A 23020-nucleotide genomic window follows, 5' to 3' on the forward strand; every position below is an offset into this window, starting at 1 on the left:
TAGAACTTAAAGGGACACTATAGTCACTAGAACAACTACAGCTTATTGTATTTGTTCTTGTGAGTATAATTATTCCCTTCAGTCTTTTTGCAGTAAACACTGTCTTTTCATTGAAAAAACAGTGTTCACATTACAGCATAGGGATACCTCCACTGGCCTGACTATCAGAGACACTGAGCTTTCCTCATAGAGATGCATTAATTCAATGCATCTTTATAAGGAGATGCTGATTGGCCAGGGCTGTGTTTGAATTGTGCTGGCTGTGCCCCTGATCTTCCTCCTTGAAAAGCTCAGCCAATCCAATGCTTTACTATGTGATTGGCTCAAAACACCACTTCTGATTATGTCAGTCAAACAGGCAGATCAGGGGCAGAGCCAGCAGCAGCAGACTGGAATAAAGGTAAGATTTTGCTATATTTAGGGGGGGAGAAAGAGGGGTCAGAGGGGCTAGAGGGTAGCTTTAACACTATATGGTCAGGAATTCATGTTTGTGTTCCTGACCCTTTAGTGTTCGGTTAAATACACAACTTAGAAAGCATCTTAATTGCTTGCCATATGATTTTGTGATTATTCCTCTATTTCATAGAAACATAGAAACATAGAATGTGACGGCAGATAAGAACCATTCAGCCCATCTAGTCTGCCCAATTTTCTAAATACTTTCATTAGTCCCTGGCCTTATCTTATAGTTAGGATAGCCTTATGCCTATCCCACGCATGCTTAAACTCCTTTACTGTGTTAACCTCTACCACTTCAGCTGGAAGGCTATTCCATGCATCCACTACCCTCTCAGTAAAGTAATACTTCCTGATATTATTTTTAAACCTTTGTCCCTCTAATTTAAGACTATGTCCTCCTGTTGTGGTAGTTTTTCTTTTAAATATTGTCTCCTCCTTTACTGTGTTGATTCCCTTTATGTATTTAAATGTTTCTATCATATCCCCCCTGTCTCGTCTTTCCTCCAAGCTATACATGTTAAGATCCTTTAACCTTTCCTGGTAAGTTTTATCCTGCAATCCATGAACCAGTTTAGTAGCCCTTCTCTGAATTCTCTCTAAAGTATCAATATCCTTCTGAAGATACGGTCTCCAGTACTGCGTACAATACTCCAAGTGAGGTCTCACCAGTGTTCTGTACAATGGCATGAGCACTTCCCTCTTTCTACTGCTAATGCCTCTCCCTATACAACCAAGCATCCTGCTAGCATTTCCTGCTGCTCTATTACATTGTCTGCCTACCTTTAAGTCATCAGAAATAATCACCCCTAAATCCCTTTCCTCAGATGTTGATGGTAGGACTCTATCAAATATTCTGTACTCTGCCCTTGGGTTTTTACATCTAAGATGCATTATCTTGCACTTATCCACATTAAATGTCAGTTACCACAACTCTGACCATTTTTCTAGTTTTCCTAAATCATTAGCCATTTGGCTTATCCCTCCTGGAACATCAACCCTGTTACATATCTTAGTATCATCAGCAAAAATACATACCTTACCATCAAGACCTTCTGCAATATCACTAATAAAAATATTAAAGAGAATGGGTCCAAGTACAGATCCCTGAGGTACCCCACTGGTGACAAACCCAAGCTTCGAATATACTCCATTGACTACAACCCTCTGTTGCCTGTCACACAGCCACTGCCTTACCCATTCAACAATATTGGAATCCAAACTTAAATATTGCAGTTTATTGATAAGCCTTCTATGTGCAACAGTGTCAAAAGCCTTACTGAAATCTAGGTAAGCAATGTCTACTGCACCACCCTGATCTATACTTTTAGTTACCCAATCAAAAAAATAAATAAGATTAGTTTGGCATGATCTCCCTGAAGTAAATCCATGTTGTCTCTGATCTTGAAATCCATGTGTTATTAGATGTTCAACAATCCTATCCTTTAACATGGTTTCCATCACTTTCCCTACTACTGAAGTAAGGCTTACTGGCCTATAGTTGCCCGACTCCTCCCTATTACCTTTCTTGTGAATGGGCACAACATTCGTCAACTTCCAATCTTCTGGGACTACTCCTGTTATCAATGATTGGTTAAATAAATCTGTTAATGGTTTTGCTAGTACACCACTAAGCTCTTTTAATAGCTTTGGGTGTATTCCATCAGGTCCCATTGACTTATTTGTCTTTACTTTTGAGAGTTGAAATATAACCTCTTCCTCTGTATACTAACGTGTAATAAATGACTCATTTATCCTTTTTCTTAACTGAGGTTCCTTACCTTCATTTTCATCTGTAAATACCAAACAAAAATAGTCATTGAGGCAGTCAGCTAGACCTTTATACCTTCCTTCTTTTGTTTTTAATCTAACTAACTAATCCTTGTTTTACTTTTCTTTTCTCATTTATGTATCTAAAAAAAAAAAAGTGTTGTCCCCCTTTTTTACTGACTGTGCTATTTTCTCTTCTGTGTGTGATTTGGAAGTTCTTATTACTTGCTTAGCCTCTTTCTGCCTAATCTTATAGATCATTCTGTCTTCCTCAATCTGTTTTTTTTATTATTACTAAATGCTAACTTTTTGTTTTTTACTATTTTGGTCACATCTGCGGAGTACCGCAGCGGTTTCTTGAATTTTTTGCTTTTACTGACAAGCCTAATGCAATTTTCTGTTGCCTTCAGTAGTGCAACTTTTAAATAATCCCATTTCTCTTGGACTCCATTTAAATTGCTCGAGTCTGATAATGACTCCTTTACACATATTCTAATTTTAGAAAAGTCTGTTTTTCTAAGGTCTAAAACTTTTGTTTTTGTGTGGTGTGACTCAGTCACTGTTCTTATATTAAACCACACTGACTGATGATTACTGGATCCTAAACTTTCACCTACAGTAATATCGGATACCAAATTTCCATTTGTTAACACTAAATCTAGTATGGCCTCTTTACGAGTTGGCTCCTCAACGACTTGTTTTAGAGACAATCCCAGTAGGGAGTTTAGAATATGTGTGCTCCTGGCACAAGCAGCTATTTTTGTTTTCCAATTCACATCAGGAAGATTAAAGTTACCCATGATGATAACTTCCCCCTTCATTGTCATTTTAGCTATTTCCTCAACTAGTAGATTATCTAACTCTTCAATTTGTCCTGGGGGCCTATAAATCACACCTACACGAGTTACTGTTTGATTATCAAATTCTAACGTAACCCAAACGGACTCTATGTTCGCATCACTAACTTTTATTAGGCTAGATTTTATGCTATCCTTCACATACAGGGCCACCCCTCCCCCTTTCCTGCCTTCCCTGTCTTTTCTATATAAAGAGTACCCTGGTATTGCTATGTCCCAGTCATTTTTCTCATTATACCATGTCTCAGTAACAGCGACTAAATCTACACTATCAGTTGCCATTATTGCCACAAGTTCATGGATCTTATTCCCTAAACTGCAAGCATTTGTAGACATGACTCTAAGCTTATCATTTTTTAACACACTTGCTACAGGCACCTTCTGTCCTTGTTTTGGGGGACAATTGGATTGATGTTTTATCACCCTTTTGCCCCCCTCTCCTAGTTTAAATACATCCTAGCAAAACCTCTGAACTGCTCACTGAGAACATTTGTTCCCTTTTGAGAAAGATGCAAACCATCTTTTTTGTACAGTTTACTTCCATTCCAAACAGAGCTACCATGAGAAATAAAGCCAAATCCTTGCTCCCGACACCATTCACCAAGCCACAAGTTAAAGTCCCTAATAGGCATTCGCCTGTCGTTCTGAGTGTTATGCACAGGCAGAACTTCAGAGAAGGACAGTGTGGAAGCAACCTGCCGTATATCATTGGCAAAAACACTAAAAACGTCCTTAACCTCTGAAACCTCATTGCAAGCCAAGTCATTTGTCCCTAGATGGACAAGTACATCCAATTCGCCTTCCTGCTTTGCTTGCTTAACAATATTACAGATACATCTCCTGTCTTTGTGAGCAGCAGCAGTTCCGGGAAGACACCTCACAAGACCACCATTGTCCATCTCCACACCTCATATGATGGAATCCCCTAACAACAACTGCTTTCTATTAGGCCTCACCATAGTCTCCAAGCCTCTTTCCACAACACCACTAGCCTCAGTGCCTCTCTCCACAACACCACTAGCCTCAATGCCTCTCTCCACAACACCACTACCCTCAGTGCCTGTCTCCATATCACCATTACACTGTGAAAGTGCAGAAAATGAATTTTGTAGAGCAACAGACTGTGCAATATGCCTTTTATCCACAACTCTAAGTCTACCAGATCCTACAGTGATCCATCTGCCATTCCTAGTATGTCTCTGCGGCAGTGGCTTTGCAGCAATTCCAGCCTGAGTTTGTTTACCAGATAATTTACAAATCTCAGTCTTCAAAAATACAATCTCCTGCCGCAAGATAGAGAACTGTCTACAGATTAGACAACAACCAAACCTCCAAAAAGTGGCAAGTGAAACAAATGCATAGCAACTATTACATTGAACTAAGTCTGCCATTCCAATGAGGTGAATAATTTAAATCAAACAAATCTTAACTTTGTATTTATCCTCCTAAATACCTCAGATTACCTCCAGGTTATCTCCAGAATATCTCCAACCACACTTAGAAGCAACACTCTCCAGAATATCTCCAACCACACTTAGAAGCAACACTCTCCAGAATATCTCCAACCACACTTAGAAGCAACACTTTCCAGAATATCTCCAACCATACTTAGAAGCAACACTTAGATGAAGCAACCAAGCTATATTAGCCAAGCTAATGACAACAACCCTTATATAACTCCTAAAATCACCACCCACTAGGAATGTTTAACACCTGGGTAGGCCTCTGCTTATTTGCACACAATAGCTAATTAAACAGCAATCAACAGCAAGTAGCTAACTAATCAAATCAAATGCCTTGTAATTACCAACAGGAAATCAAACCTTGTACAGTCATTAATCTTTTCCTACAGATGAATCTTACCTGTAACAGTAGAAAAGAAAAACTCTTAGCACAACTCTTAAACAGTTGAAGCTTCTGTAAAACTCTCCAGAATATCTCCAACCACACTTAGATGAAGCAACCAAGCTATATTAGCCAAGCTAATGACAACCACCCTTATATAACTCCTAAAATCACCACCCACTAGGAATGTTTAACACCTGGGTAGGCCTCTGCTTATTTGCACACAATAGCTAATTAAACAGCAATCAATAGCAAGTAGCTAACTAATCAAATCAAATGCCTTGTAATTACCAACAGGAAATCAAACCTAGTGCAGTCAGTAAGTTATTTCAAGTTATTCCAACAGTTTGGTAGAAGCCGATTGGTCCTAGAAGTCCTTATCTACATCATAGTGGTTTAAAAAACAAATATCAGCATATAAAAGATTTAGGTAGTACTGACAAATGGATAGAAGTATTTAATATATTTGTAGGTTACAGCTGTGAACCCTGTAACACTCTATTTGGATATGAAACATGGAGCTAATTAAAACAAACAAAAAAAAAATCTTTATCCCAAATTCTCTGACACCACCTACCTTTTTTATATCTGATTTATTTTGAATACTTAGTAGATTGATATCATACACCATGGAGTACAAGGGAACAATATTGAACATTCGGCATGTCTTGCTATCACTGTGTGTATTTATTTAAATAACTAATTATTTACACAACATACGGAAAACATATATAATAGAAAATGTTAATTCATAATTTACCACAAATGTGTCTATTAATTTGTTACACATCTGAAGATAAAAGTAAAGCTTCAGGGATGTTAAGATTTAGCAGCTGAAAGTGATTATTTTATTAGTGCATTGTTAAAAAAACCAAAAACAAAATAAGAATGAATAAGATGCAAATATGTTTTAGCTTATGCTGAAATGTCACCTGGAATTGTAATTTACATAAACTAGTTAAAAAGCAATATTTACGACAAATTGGTATTATTTTCATCTGTATTTATTAATAGAAGCTTAACCCCTTAAGGACACATGACATGTGTGACATGTCATGATTCCTTTTTATTCTCGAAGTTTGGTCCGTAAGGGGTAAAAGATCTAACAGTAATAATTTCTGACAGTAAATAAAAAAAATAATGCATAGATCATGTGATATCAGCATCCAATCAGAATCCATGACATGAGCTGATTAGAACCCAGCATCACATTGTATAGGTGGTTCTTTGAACTCAATAATTTTGCTGAATGCCCAAACAGAGAAAATGGTTTCATTATTTGTTTATAAATAACTAATAGATAAAAATGTAGCTCAATATACAGATAGTCCTCACTTACCGACTAGGCTCTCTTCTTACGACTCGTAAAACGAATTAGTTGGTGATGATATGCTAGAGAGCATGCGCTGGAGAGCAGGTCTATGTTTGGGAGAATTCCCCCGAACATAGACCAGCTCACTAACCCAGGGAATCCCTTAAATCTATACTCAGGGGAAATTCCCCAAACATAGACCAGCTCTCTAACATGGGGAATCAATTGAAACCCCGCTCCAGAGAGCAGGTCGTAAGTCCAAGCAGTCATAAAGTAGGTAAGTCGCAAAATGAGGACCACCTGTATTTCTATAGATCTGTTTTATATTCACACAAATGCATATGTGTAGCAGCACAATTTAGTTTTAATGGAAGTATTACCATTTTTATTATTATGCAAGATCATAAAGGGACACGGTATGCACTGAAATTATTTTATTTCATTGAACTAGTATTAGTGCATGCTGTCCCTCCATTCAATGTTAAATCATAATCAAGCAGTTTAATACTACATAAGGGTCTCTGGAAATCTAAAGCCCCAGCCTATACTGGAGATAAGGCCAAAGCAGAGATTACACATGTCCTTACCAATGTATACAAACATTGAGTGCAGTGATAGGTTGAAAGTGGTCAGCTAGTACTCTCAGTCAATCACAGTTGCCTATTGATGCTTAGACTAATGCTTCCTCATGAGCTCAAACAACACAGAGGAGATGGGCTGATTTAGCATTAAAACATGAAAAGGCTTAGAACTAAATGGAAGGAGTGGGTTGAAGCAGTTACATTGCCTACAGTGTCCCTTTAAGAGACGTTTGCTGCTTTTATGGAAAGATTACCATTTGAGATCATAATGACATAGTTACATCGTTACATAGCTGAAAAGAGACTTGCGTCCATCAAGTTCAGCCTTCCTCACATTTGTTTGTTTTTTGTTGCTGTTAATCCAAAAGAAGGCAAAAAAAAAACCCAGTTTGAAGCACTTCCAATTTTGCAACAAGCTAGGAAAAAAATTCCTTCTTGACCCCAGAATGGCAGTCAGATTTATCCTTGGATCAAGCAGCTATTACCCTACATTGAAAGATTATATCCTTGAATATTCTGTTTTTGCAAGTATGCGTCTAGTTGCTGTTTGAACATCTGTATGGATTCTGATAAAACCACATCTTCAGGCAGAGAATTCCACATCCTTATGGTTCTTACAGTAAAAAAAAACCTTTCCTTTGCCTTAGACAAAATCTTCTTTCTTCCAGTCTAAACGCATGGCCTCGTGTCCTATGTAAAGTCCGGTTTGTGAATAGATTTCCACACAATGGTTTGTATTGACCCGAATATATTTGTATAATGTTATCACATCCCCTCTCCAGCGACGTTTTTCTAAACTAAATAGGTTTAAATTTGTTAACCTTTCTTCATAGCTGATATGTTCAATTCCTTTTATTAATTTTGTAGCACGCCTCTGCACTTTTTCTAGTGCCATAATATTCTTCTTTAGAACAGGTGCCCAAAATTGCACAGCATATTCAATATGTGGTCTTACCAGTGATTTAGAAAGAGGCACAATTATATTCTCGTCTCGAGAATGAATGCCCTTTTTCATGCATGACAATACCTTACTGGCCTTGGCCACTGCTGATTGACATTGGACATTGTTGCATAGTTTGTTGTCTATAACAATTCCCAAGTCCTTTTTGTGTGTTGCTATTCCTAATTCGCTTCCATTAAGGGTATATGTTGCTTGTGTATTCTTTACGCCGAAGTGCATAACTGCATTTTTCAACATTAAATTTAATCTGCCATTTGAGTGCCCAGTAACCCAGTCTATCTAAATCCCTCTGCAGCAAAGTAATATCTTGCTCACATTGTATTATTTTACAGAGTTTTGTGTCATCTGCAAACACTGAAACATGACTTACAATGCTTTCTTCAAGATAATTTATAAACATGTTAAATAGAAGGGGTCCCAGAACAGACCCCTGAGGGACACCACTTGCCACCTCTATCCAGTTTGAAAATTTACCATTAACGACAACTCTTTGTATTCTATTTTTAGGCCAAGAACAAGCATTTTCATCTAAACCGATTTCATTGAGTTTGAACACTAATCTGTTGTGTGGAACTGTGTAAAATGCCTTGGCAAAATCCAAATAGATCACATCCACTGCAACACCCTGATCTATACTTCTACTTACTTCCTCGTAGAACGCAATCAAGTTAGTTTGACATGACCTGTGCTTTATAAAACCATGCTGATTTTTGCTGATAACCATGTTCTTCTCAAGGAATTCTTGAATATTATCCCTTAATAACCTTTCAAATATTTTCCCAGCCACAAAGTTAAGCTCACGGGTCTATAATTTCCAGGCAAGGATTTGTAACCCTTTTTGAATATAGGAACCACATCTGCCTTCCTCCAATCCTCCGGAACAATTCCTGAAATAAAAGAATCTTGAAAGATTAAAAACAGAGGTTCACTTATTTCTTCACTTAGTTCCTTAAGTACTCATGGATGGATACCGTCAGGCCCTGGAACTTTGTTTATATTAACTTTCTTTAGTTGCTGCAGCACCGTGTCTTGAGTTAACCAATTACAATTATTCTGCAAGTTTTTAATAGCAATCATTTACACATCTAATGCCATGGGTACTTCCTTAATATATACGGAGGAGAAACAGTTATTTAAAATTCATGCCTTTTCCTGGTCTTCATTTACTAACACCCCCGTTTCAGCTTTTAGTGTACCTACACTTTCATTTTTGGGGTTTTTATAATGTATGTACTTAAAAAATGCTTTGGGGTGGGTTTTGCTCTCTTTAGCTATCAATTTTTCATTTTGAAGTTTAGCAAATCTAATCGCCTTTTTGCACGCATTATTGGCTTCCTTATATCTTTTATAAGATGCATCTGATTTGTACGATTTAAATGCTTTAAATGTCCTTTTCTTATTTTTAATCTCTTGTTTTACTTCTCTACTAAGCCACATTGGTTTTAATTTATTTATTTTATATTTATTACCCAATGGTACACACTGAGAAATGTACCTTTCTAATATTTGTTGGAAAATGTTCCATTTATTCTCAGGGTTCTTTTCACTAAATAGTTTATGCTAGTCAATATATTGTAAAGCTGCCCTTAACTTATTGAAATTAGCCTTTTTAAAATTATATGTTTTAGTATACCCCATGTGCTTTTGTTTTTTTTAGTTTATTTCAAAGGACACTATATTGTGATCACTATTTCCCAAGTGCTCACCTACTTGAATGTTGATCAAAAGATCAACGTTGTTTGTTAAAACCAGGTCCAGACAAGTGTCCTTTCTAGTTGATGCTTGTACAAGTTATGACATGAAGGTGCATTTACCCACAGTGCCATACATGTGGACATGTATAAATGGCATTATGGAAGAAATGGCCACTCTTGCACGCACTTATAGAATATCTGTTGATGTCCTGTGCATATAAACTTGTCTGGAGCCTCAAGGTCAATTGTGATGCTTTAGGAAGGTGAAAAGATTCCTGACTGTATGGGGGACTAGGGTCAGGCACTTCATAAGCATAACATAACAGGTCATCCCATATAGACAGGTAAATAAGAAAGGGATCTTAACAGGGCATATGGTCCTAGCAATATGAGTGGTATATTCCAAGCATAAATGATTGGGCCATATATGAGACATGTAAATTAAAGGGATTCTAGCTGACTGCGGATGTTGGGAGTACATACATTGGAATGAGAAGAGGAATAATTACAATCTACATTTGGGTGCAGTGAGCTTGATTGACAAATTCAGTGCATGATTTATTTAAGTTAGTGTGTCTACAGCCTTCATGGTACAAAAAAAAAATCTGCTGTAGTTGAACAAATGGAGTATACAAAATTCACCCAAACTAGATGCTACCCAACCAGTTGTTTTTAATATTTATATATGTAGAAAAAAAAAGGGATAAAGCTGTGCAAACTGCAAATGAACATTAGAAACACATAGTATCATATAATCACAATATTGTGAAATTACACACTTAATTACTCACAAGATGTGAAGCTTAAAATCGCCTTAAGGGTGCCTTCCCTGATGTCAATGGTGGGCTAGAAGGACCTCATCACAATCACTGTTAACTTAATCCAGGAGCCAAAATAATGTTATTTATTGTGACGTACAAGCAGTAAAAATATATATAAAAGAAACAAATGTCGATACACGTTTTGTTCTAAAAAGAACTTCCTCAGGGTCCTCTATAAGTAAAACAAAAATCAATAAACAGTTTGAAAAAAACAACAACCTGTAAAGTCTGTTGTATATGTATACCTTGGCATGGAAAGTGTGGCATGATACATAATGTTATTTAGAAGAGGATAACAACAATAGCTATTTTGGGAATGTGATCATTATGTGCTGGGCATCACTTATGGAAGAATTCTGTGAATTTACCCTGAAATAGACTTTAAATATCTGCAATCAATTAATGCCATATTCATGGATCCATCCATTCTGTATTTTACAGTTATGAGACATACGCAGATGCTGGTGATTAATCGTGTCACCAATAAGTGGTTTGGTAGCATGTGCAACACTTCCCTTACAGAGATAGATACAGAGTGCAACTACATCTGTATTTTAAATAAAATACATTTATCTGTTAAAATACATTTCTACATGTTTTGTCTCTAACACCTTTGGTTTAAGTATCGCGTTGCAGAACGTATTTATTGCGTGCAATTATGTAAAAGTAATAGATGACACACTTATATAAAGCCATAGCTTCAAAAAATATAAAACAATAAGTTAAAGAGCTTCAGGGGTTACTGGTGTTATGAAAACAGTTCTCACATTTCCCCAAAGAATGGATATATTTTAAAAATAAGGCCATATATGCTAAGCAATTCTTTCTTGTTTTTAATAAAACAACATGAAGTGCAACATAGTTATATGGGGTCTGTACATACTTTCATATTAGGAGAGTCTGCTGTTGTGTCACATCACTTGTAATAGTGACCTTTCATATGAAGAAAAAACAATTGCAAAATGTAATTGTCCCCAAAGTCACGTAAGAAACAGTAGATATTCCGCAGGATTTATATATAAGCAGAAAATGGCTACAGACATCGGAAAGGTTGAGTACGTGTGTATTTTCTCATACACAGGCAGGCAAGCAGTAGCGGATAGACATTTGTTCCAATTATTGTAAAGCCATTAAACAATTACATTATGACACAACAATTAAAATTTTAGAGAAGGTGCTACATGGATGGGTGCATTTACTTCATTACAGCTTCAGTATGTAATGTCTGGAAGATGGAATACAGCTGTCATTCATTGAAAAAGATTGTCACGTCAAACGATAGGGAATGTTTTACTGTCGTAGAAAGAAGTTATTCATTCGGGTTTACAGAGCCATGTAGCCTTAAATAACAACATGTGACACACGGTCGGACTGTTCTGGATTGTAAATTATTTTTTATTTTAATGCAAATTAACAAATCACTCGTAGACAAAACCGTTGTCAATCTCAAAACAGAGGAACTTTGCAGGCATTTGAAAATGGAACGCAAACCTAACTAAACCTCTTGATACCGGATGAGTTATGAGATTGTTACATGAAATTGTGAGCTCTAAGTGCAACAACCTACTAATTTTCCTAACAAATAACCCTCAGGGGAGATTTATCAAAGATAAAACATATGCTGTTTTGGAAGCAAAGTACTAAATGTTTAGAGTCATTGTGTTGGTTTCCTTATTTAGCTATAAGTCCCCAAACAGCACCAGTTTTTTGCCTTGATAAATATCTTACACAACTGTTTGATACTGCAAATATCCAGTAAGCTAAATATATAGTACCTTCTAAGGGCAGAAAAGCATACAAATATGATCAAATGTTTGGTGTTATGCACACACATAAGAATGTGGTAGAAATGAAATGTGATATGGGATTATGGTGCCAGCTGTTGTGGCTTGCAAGTCTTAGAAACTGGTTATCTTCTGAGATATTCATGTGAAACTGCCTCTAAAATTTACTGAGCATGGTTTAAAAAACAAAAAACATCCAGTGAGCAGAAGTCTTTTGGACGAGGATGTCGTGTAATGAAAAAGGTCAGAGGAAAATGACCATGAAGGTTGATGCTAACAGGAAGATGACAGTGACTAAATGACCATGTGTTATAATGGTGCTGTGTAAAATGTATATCATGTTGACATTTGAAGTTGATGAACTACACTATCCAAAATCTGCGCTAGGTTCCACTCAATTCAGCCGAAAACACAGGTGGGCACAGGTATACAGCCTGCCAGTCGGATGCATGAAGGGTTTTACATTTTATAAGGCTACTTAAAATCATCTATCTCAGCAAACAAATATAGGGATTTAGTTCCACCATATGGCCATATTGTATTTAACCCACCAATATTGTTATATTTATTAGGAAAGATCCTTGCACTCAGGCTATATTAGTGTATACTTGCCGGGAGCTCAGCCTGGGACTTTGGCTATCCAGATAGTAGTAGAAATGGCAGCACTCACGGTCTTTAATAAAACTCTTCTTTATTAGCAAGATTAAAACATGGGATCAACGTTTCAGTCCCTATATAGGACTTTCATCAGGATCTATATAATGTATGTAAACAAACTCACAATATATAGGAGAAATAATTAGGAAAATAGACTCACCTCAGGTACACTGCATAACCGTCGGCGTCTAGCCGAACACTGTGCGCATGCGTGACCCAAGTTCCACCTCCGGAAATGACGTGCAACTTATGTCCTCGATAACCATGGTTACCCCTAATGCGGTGTGTAGCCGAAGGCATCAAGCCATGTGCGCATTCGTGACCCGGACTCCACCTCTAAATACAGAACGTGCTACGTGTATACACAGTATTGGTGAATGCTACCATAGCAACAAAGCCATAGTAACATAACATGCCGTGCTCGGTATCCCTAGTGACCCTGAAAGCCAAAACAAAGTGTCGTGCATATTAAATGATGTGGATTTTCTGCCCTTAGCTATCCATCAGGGCTAGAATAAAGGGTTAAATCAAGGTGAAAGATCATGTAAGAGCAAGGGGTGTTATGTGCATGGATTAAATTAATTTGAAGTGACTTTTGCATGGCATATAAGACAAGTATGTGAATGGTTGTCTTAGTGAAAAGAGAATGTATTGTATAGAGATAAGAGCTTGAGTTTTTTAAAGTGCTAACGTATATGACTATATAACTTCATAAAAAGTATATAACGAGTATATAAGTGTGACGAGAGCAATCTCGCCACATTGCATTGGAAAAGCCTGGTTGCCCGCCTGCTGCCTTTGGACTATGGCCCTGGGAGATTGGGCCCTTTAAAAACAGCATTCGGCCATACCAGAGTGTATGTCACTCATTCTGGCCCTTTAAATACAGTGGGGTAATTCGGTACTTGCCCTGTGTGAGCGGTGATACCCCAGATAGTTATGCCATGGAGCCCATTCATATAATGAAAGACTATGGGAAAGACATTAGCTCCATGGCAATTGAACTTTATGTGTGTGGTCTGAGCACCATTCAATAATGTGCGCTCAGACCTAAGCTATCTGGGGATATGTTGCATGTATATGTTTTATGTAGTAATTGTAACAATTGTGTAATTTTATGTCTTTTTGCAACCATGTGCTCAATGGAGTCTGCCTCTATCTCTGGATATAATTGGATTATTTTCCCATTGTCTCCAGGATAGAGGGCTCTGTAAAACCGGTCTGGGCCAGATAGCCATGTGCCAGCCAGGGCCCAAAATATATTTTACTAACTTCTGAACCCCTGGTCTGATTCATCCATTTTTTGATAAGTTGTTCCCCTGAATGGATTGATTGTGAATATGTAACTTTTATGTGAATTGGATGTATGGTTTTAGAGTTATGAAAGTTGGGAAAAAGTATGTTTTAACTGTATGTGTAATTGAGTTTCCTCTCAGGATAAGGGGAGGGAATATGTGGGATGTAACTGTAATGTGATTGGTTGTTTTATACCTCCCTGTGGGCGGTCCTGTATTTGAAAAGAATGTAATAAAAACCAGGCTGGGTGTGCCAGCACCTCAGACCACTGCTTGACCCTCAACACGGAGCCATGTCTCATTCTTGGGGGGATTCACTGTATGCTGATAGAGACTGATTGCCAGGAGTATAAGCCGCATGGGAGCTTTTCCTGTTCGTCTGCTAGCAGCTATTCGTGAGGTTCCAGTTCGGGAGTTTGGAGTGCTACCTTATTCCCTTGTATGCAGTTTGGGAGTTTGGTGCATTCACTTATATCCAATTCGTAAGTTTTGGTGATTCTGCAGTAGCTGTGCCTGTCTTTGAAAAGGGGGTTATCGCCTAAACGGATTTTAACCCCTTGTCTGCTGAAACGGTCTGTTACAATAAGGAATCCGCTATTTATATACTTTTTATGATTTTACAGGTAACCACGGTTACCGAGGACAAAAGTTGCACGTCATTTCCTGAGGTGGAACTTGGGTCACGCATGCACACAGTGTTCGGCTAGATGCCACCGGTTATGCGGTGGACCTGGGTTGAGTTTATTTTCCTATATTTAAATATTTATGTCTTGATGAAAGTTTACTAAAGTGAACTGAAACATTGTGTAAAGAAAGCACTCCAAGGACTTCAAAATATGGTGAAATTTTTTTTATCTTTTTTCAGCATCTGCCACAGTGAATCAACATTTCAGTTCTCTACTGGAACTTTTGTCAGAATTGGCATTCAAATTAGTTTTTTGCATTTTAAACACACAAACGAATAGTAACGCTAACTTTGGGCAGTGTTTGTGATTAAGTGGCTACTAAAAAAGACTGGACATATCCCATTTGCAATACCTTATGTTGTCTACTATTGCAAATTGTATGCTATCATGGGGGTAATTCTTATTCCTGGGCTACCATACGGTCTCAATGACAACGTTACCAATCTGGCGAATTTCAAAGTGAAAAAAAAGAAAAATTTAACATGCTATATTTGACCCTGTAACTTCCCAAAACACCATAAAACCTGTACACACGGGGTACTGTTTTACACGCGAGACATTGCTGAATACAAATATGTGTATTTTATTGCAGTAAAAGCAAACAGTATTATGATATTCACGGTTAAAATGTCACGCAGAACTAAAAAAAAATAACAAAATTTCTTATTTTCTCAATTTTCTTTTATATTTTATTCAGATTAAAGTATGTTTCATTGCTAAATATTTGATGTTAAATGAAAGCCCTATTTCTCATGAATAAAATGATATATAATAAGTGTGGCTGCACTTAATATGAAAGAGGGGAATTATGGTTGAACAGACATAGTCAAATTCCAAGTTTTGTTTACGTTTTATTTTGATCAAAACATGTACATTTGGCTCAGTCCTTAAGGGGTTAAACCAGAATAGAAAATAGACCAAAATAGAATAATACTGGAACTTACAGCTACTCTGCTTTCTAACTCTTTCTTAATTTAGCAGAGAACGTGGTAATTAATGACCAGTTCTAGCTCTATATCACGGCTTAGCACATTTGTATTTTAATAAAGAATATTGTTTTATAAAATATCCACCATACTATAAAACTTAATTATCTCCCACATGGAAAGAAAGTAAGGTATGTTATTATTGTAATTAATTAATTCAACAAACAAACACATAAATGAATAAAAAAAAAAAATTACAAAGCAGGTATGGAATATATAGACTTGGCATGAAATTAGCATAGCATGTTGGACCAATCATCACATGGTGTAAATCCATTTACAATTATAAAAGAGGACCTGGTAGTTTTATTTGTTCATTAAATGCATATTGGAGACGCTGAACACAACATATTTTAAGAAACAAATGTTTCAGTATAATTTTTTTTCCAAGGCTGCAATTAGTATTTTATAAGTGGAATACTGTGTACTGTGTCCAGCTGTTTCTCTCACTTTCCCTTAATTATGGGATACAGATTATATTATAATGGCCTAATGAGGCTCCCAAGCTCCTGGCCAAGTGTTTGGTAGACCAAAAGGATCCTATTCTCCTAGTCTATATATACTAAATGGAGCAAAATGTACGTTGTATATTCCCCTTAAATTGACAAAATCTGTAGATCAGTCAATAGAAGCCTAGTTCACAAGCTGACTTAATCTAACAATAATGTAATAAACTTTTTGATCCTTACAAGGATAGGCCATCTCTCGGTGTAATTTCAGAAAATGTACAGGACTGCTAAATTTTCTGCACTTATGCTTATATTTAATGGCACTCTGAACAATTCTATGTTTTGACATAAGTAAACCTATCCAAAGGTTACAATTAATCTTTGACTCACTGTCCAAAAGACTATAGAGATTTATTTTCACTGGCTGCAACTATATTTACCAAATTTGACAGCCCTTTTCATGATGATTTCTGGAACTTACATTTCTGTGCATTATATATAAATACAATTTAGTGCGTATGTGCAGGTCAGACATTTCTAAAACATTTGTAAATGGCGTGTCAGTATACCAAGGGATGTAGCCAAGAGACTTCTAGCTCAAACGCCACTATAGTGTGCTGTAGAAGGCATAATGTTTAGAGCATCACTTTAGAAACAGCCCTTATAAAAACAGCTGTTGTCTGGAATACCACTTTCTTTTTTCTTAGGTAGGTCATTACATGCATTGGTTCTGTTCTACGATTAAATAAAATCTAGCCCTAGCTCAACCCCTAATGGTAGCCACAACTTGAAACAAATATTTACAGAAGTCTGAAAAACAAATTATGGTAAATATCACATAACTCTCTCTATATCATGATTTGATCAATGTGTATCATACACAGTATTAGCAACTTTTCTTTGAATTAATCTTGATCTTGGCACATTGGGGTCACTGTAAGCAAAGATTCAACACAAGACAGAGATTTACTTTATCACATGTGTTTTCAACAATTGTACTGTAAAGAGCTTTTCTAACTAGAGCAGGGGTTCTCAACCTTGTCCTCAAGGACCCCCTACCAGTCTAGGGTTTAGGGATTACCTGGGTGTGTCTAAGGTGTTTAGAAAAATAAAAAAACACCTTAGAGTCTAAGGTGTTTTTTTCCCCCTTTTTTTTTAAACACCTTAGACACACCCAGGTAATGCCCAAATCCTGGACTGGTAGGGGGTCCTGAGGACTGAGTTGAGAACCCCTGAACTAGAGGAAGATCTTTTGATCTGATTTAGAAAGATCTATACAATTGAACAAATTCTCTCCAAACAAAACTGTTGACAAATTGAGCAATGAAGTATCAAGGTTGAATTTACTGATAGCGATGTTTTCTAGTACCTGTGCATAGAGTGGCGTTAACCATTTAATTTCATTATTGCTTCAGCTGATGCTATTTATGTTACTTAGGATAATTAATGTCTATAGTTTCTGTTTAATTTCTTCAACAGTAGAGTGGAGAGTTACCAGATACCACAACGTTCACCTGGATACATGGAAATAAATCTCAAGAACATGTGTTCTGTATGAGACCCTTTAGATTAAATTGTACCATTCCTTCAAATAACCATTTTTAAAGTAAACTGTTTGAAGACAGACAAGAGGATCTGATTGCTCCCAATGTAGCAATGAATTCTGAATAAAGCTCATGGCTTAGGAATTGTCCATACATTAGGATGAAGTTGCTTCGAATGTGTCCACATGTATCCAAAAATAAAATAATCAAAATATAATCCCTTACTGGTCAGCTCAAAGCTTTCCTATGTTCATGTATTGACCACTCATTCAAATTGATTATACCATGCAAACCATAAGACATTCCCCCAAATAGTATCTGCGTTAACGTAAACTGCACAAAACAAAAAAGTTTAACATAGAAGCCAATCACACATGCACTAGTAAAAATGCCCACTGCACTCTATTCATGGAATAGGCAAGAACTGCACGAAAATACATCCAATGACTCCAAGAACATATCTGTAATAAATTACATAAATAGATTTTACTATTGGAAATAAGGGCATGTAGACCTACCTGTTGATCCAAAGTCTTTCAGCTAGCAGAAAAAAAGTAATAGTAAAACATATTGGTTAAAGTTTGGGTTAAAGGGATACTATAGGCACCAAAAGGACTTTAACTTAAAAATAAAGCAGTTTTGGTGTGTAGATCATGCTGATGTAGCCTCATAGCTCAATTGTTTTGTCATTTAGGTTACTGTGTATGTTCAAAATACCATACCTCCCAACATTGCTCCTCTGCAAATTGGGATGGTGGGCAGAGTCCTAAAGGGTTGTAGAATACTCCAGTTCGGTTGTCCGTACCCCCTTGTTTGTCTCCCGAATGACTGGTGTGTGGTCCTTTGTTATGCCCCAGTAAACACTGACCTCCCCTAGCTGTTAACCACAAATTAATACCTTCACTTGAGTGGTTTCCCTGGGTGGCTGCAATTCGTCTAACTAAACCCACGTGGTCCAGTGCATGGAGGCCATTTTGTCTCCTGAACGCAGGCAGCGGTACTTGGTCGTCGAAAGCCTGGAACAGTTTTTGGCCTTGTGTCTCTGCGAACCCGGGCAATGATGGTACCACTGCCCATTCAACTTCCTGACCATCTAGACAAACGATGTTCAGGAGATATGGTCTACTGTACAGGTGGAGCACTCACTCCATAACAGCCAGGAGTTCGCACAGGAACTGCCGAAAGCCGACTTGTCATCCTTCCCAATCCTCAAAACTTTTTTTGCATTTAACAACCTCAGTGGAGCAGGGAAGACGAAAGACAACCCCCATGGACCACTTAGGGACAGGGACATCTCACCACCTAACAGGGTGCAGACTGAATAGAGCACACTGATAGACAAGACCAGAATGGTATCAGCGTAGTACAACTAGAAGGACTAAAGTTCACCTGATACAACTCATAACGTATTGATGGGACCTGCGAGTCCACTCTGTACATGGGGCCTGCGAGCCCACACTGTAACATACCTTTACAACAATGCTGGTTTTCCCCTTGCTCTTGTCAGGTGACGGACCTGCGAGTCCAGTCAATGTACTTGATAATTGACCTTTCTTATTCGACACGGAAACAATAAAAATAATATTTACAAAAAAAAAACTTTATTTGAACATAACTTTCGTTCTATCGAACAGAGTGCTTTTTGGATATGTTGTGCACTCGGATCGGGGCTATTTGGGAATATGATTTCTGTGGGGTACCTGGAATCCTGTCATGTATGTTTTGAGGTATGTTAAAAATGTATGAAAGTTTCTGTATTTGAGAGAAAACTGACATCTTAAATTAATCTCAATTATCTTCAAACACAAAGGCTCTTGGAAAAGAAACCCTTGTGGTTTTGATCTAGAAACCGCATTCTAGGGCCAATGCATAAAAAGCCATGTTGCTGGGGAGGAGGTAGGCTGTTTACTTGGCATTTTCTTGTTCCTGATTCTACCCTTTGTGATCCAGCGGAGGAAAGTCCCTGCCAGGGCTAGGGCTCTGGTACAGGGGTGTCACCAGAGATGTGAACAAAACCCAGTTAAAAGACAGTCTAATCCAAAAGGCTCATTATGAAAAAGGGGCAGACTCCCCACTAGACAGGCAGCCTAGCTGGCTGCAAAATTTCAGGACTATGCAGGGAGAGCTGCTGCATGATCCTAGTGTCCACTGTACAGTGCAAAGCACACCTAATGATGCACTTGCACTGTGCTACCTGTGGACAGTTCGGGACAGAGGGGAACTAAACTGCCAGAGACAGCACCCTAAATTCAGGACTGTCCTGCCAAAAGTGGGACACTCAGAAGGCATGAAATAGAGTTCAATAAAGCTGTATCCAAGCTATGCACTACTATTTTGTTTTCCTTTGCTTACTTATTGATGTGGGTTGCTTGGGCTGTTTTTTCTTCTAATGGAGGGACTTAGGGATATACGTATGTATGATCAAGATAAAACATTCTCATTAAAAAACAAATTAAGAAAATCAGTTTTCACAAATAACATAAAACATATAATTGTTTAAAGTAGTAATCAAATAAGAGTAAACATTGTTGTAATGTTAAAAAAACCTAATATAATATACGTAGATAAAATCCTAGTCTGTTAATCATACTTATACTCCATTCCTTGAGTTATATTCTTGTATTTCAGAAACAAACCATGTTTTTGGTATTTCTGATGGGTTTGTTGATTTTTCACACTACTTTAACCCCTTAAAACCGTAGGGCGTACTATTACGCCATATTCTAAGCAGCTCTAAACGCTGCAGGGCGTAATAGTACGCCCTCTCTTTTTTTTTTTTTTACTTACCCGGTCGCCGGCGATCCCACGGGAGTCCCCGTCCTCCTTCAGCCCCCCGGCCATGTGAGAGTGAGGTCCATGTGAGGACCTCACAATCACATGGCTGGGTTAGCTGCCTGGTGCATTGCCAGCAGGGGGACTAACTGTAATGACAGTTAGTCCCCCTGCTGGCTGGAAATAAAATAAATTAAATTAAAATAAGTGTAATATATATATATATACTTAGATCATACTTAGATCATATATATATATATATATATATATATATATATATATATATGATCTAAGTATATATATATACACACATATACATACACAAACATACACTGTCTAGGTGTATTTTACTATTAATATATATATATATATATAATTATATATATATATATATATATATATATATATTAATATCAAATTACACGTAGACTGATACTGATTAAATATATATATAATTATTGTTATATATATATATTTCTATAAAAAAATATGTAAATACGTTAAAAAATAACATTAATTTTTTAAAAAAAATATATAGATGTGTGTTATTTCGTTCTAGCTGTATTGTGATATTAATATATATATATATATATATATATCAAAATACATGTAGAACGAAATAATATATATATATATATATATATCTATATCCAAAAATATATACGTATATATCACTATATATATATATATATATATATATATATACCTATATATAAATGAAAATATTTTTAAAAAATCATATATATATATATATATATATATATATATACATATATATGCATATATGGGTGTAGAAACAATCACACTCCTGGGACTTGGTTGAAGTAGTAAAATTTAGCTTTTATTTATTCCATATAAAATATCAACGTTTCAGCTCCAACATGGAGCTTTCATCAGGACAGGTAACTAATATACATATATTAATTCTACATATATATTTATGTAATATTTTTACATAATTAGGTATCTTAATTAATTACAATTAGTGGCATCTGGCTGACAACCCATGCCGAAAGTATAGGGAATTTAATTTGCTAGCACTATATTTAACCCTATAACTTTCCAAGACACCATAAAACCTGTACATGGGGGGTACTGTTTTACACGTGAGACTTTGCTGAATATAAATATGTGTATTTTATTGTAGTAAAAGCAAACAGTATTATGACATTGACAGTTAAAATGTCATGTAGAACTAAACAAATAACACAATTTCTTATTTTCTCTCATTTATTTCATATAAAATTATGTTTCATAGCTAAATATTTGATATTAAATGAAAGCCCTGTTTCCCCTGAATAAAATGATATATAATAAGGGTGGGTGCATTTAATATGAAAGAAGTGAATTACGGTTGGACAGACATATAGCGCAAATGCCAGATTTTGTTTATGTTTTGTTTTGTTCACAACATGTACATTTGGCTCAGTCCTTAAGGGGTTAAACTTGCGTATTAGTTGTTTTTCTTTTGAACCATATTAGTTTTTGTTTTTATTTCAGATATTAGTGATCGTTCGTATTAATCCATGCTCAAATTAACATGCATTTGTATAAATCACAGTTCTTAATGATTGTTTCTAGATGTTTATAATATTTCATTATATGTGTTGCACATATTATTGCTAGAAAAGCGATATCAATATGGCACATTTTATGTATTGTTCACCTGCTGGAATATTTAATGTGTTTATTACAACATCTTTGTTTGAATTGTCATTTTATGCAGGTCTTTTGAATTTGCTCCTGTAAAGCAGATTGATTCAGAGCTGAATTGTATAAAAAAGAATGCTACTTTATTCAATATATACTTAAAGTCTTCTCTATGTCCTGTCCTGTTGAAGGTTGCTAAGCAACCACCTTGCTAAGCTATTTTGTGTGAGCATTTACTGTGATTTGAAGTTCACTAATATTTATTATTGCAGATTGGAAAATAGCTTTTTTTTTTTTTTTTTGCATGCTGTACAAAAAGTACACATTACACACACCTATGGGATTTGTAATATAAATCAAAGGTTATTTGTTAAAAAATAAAGATGTTTTTAGTAAGTGGAGGCAGAATGGTATTTTTAAAAACAGGATGCTTAGTGTAACTTAAGGCAATAGTAGCCATCTTTGGTAGTTGATACAGTTGATGTGTCATAGTCCACAAAAAAACACGTACTAGCAAATTATTAGGTTTGTAATTGTGCTCTATAACAAACAAGCATTTGGAGATGTCTTCACTGATCAGCCACAACATTGTAACCACTGAAGAACATTGCATGCTGGCCATGACAGAAAGGTGTCAAAACACACAGTAAATCACAGTTGCCTTGCATTCAGACTGCCCAGGATGACCTCTGTTCATCACCTTCAAAAGGGACTTAAGTGTCAGAACTGAATCATGAAGCAATGGAAGAAAGTTGCATGGTCGGATGCATCCCATTTTCTTTTAGAACTGGTGGATGGGCATGTGCGTGTGCATTGTTTACCTGCAGAAGCAATGGAAGCAGGATGAACATGGGAAGCAGGAAGGCAAGCTGGAGCAGTTTTATGCACTGGGCAAAGTTC

This window comes from Pelobates fuscus, chromosome 9 (genome assembly GCF_036172605.1).
Source record: "Pelobates fuscus isolate aPelFus1 chromosome 9, aPelFus1.pri, whole genome shotgun sequence".
Lineage (NCBI taxonomy): Eukaryota > Metazoa > Chordata > Amphibia > Anura > Pelobatidae > Pelobates > Pelobates fuscus.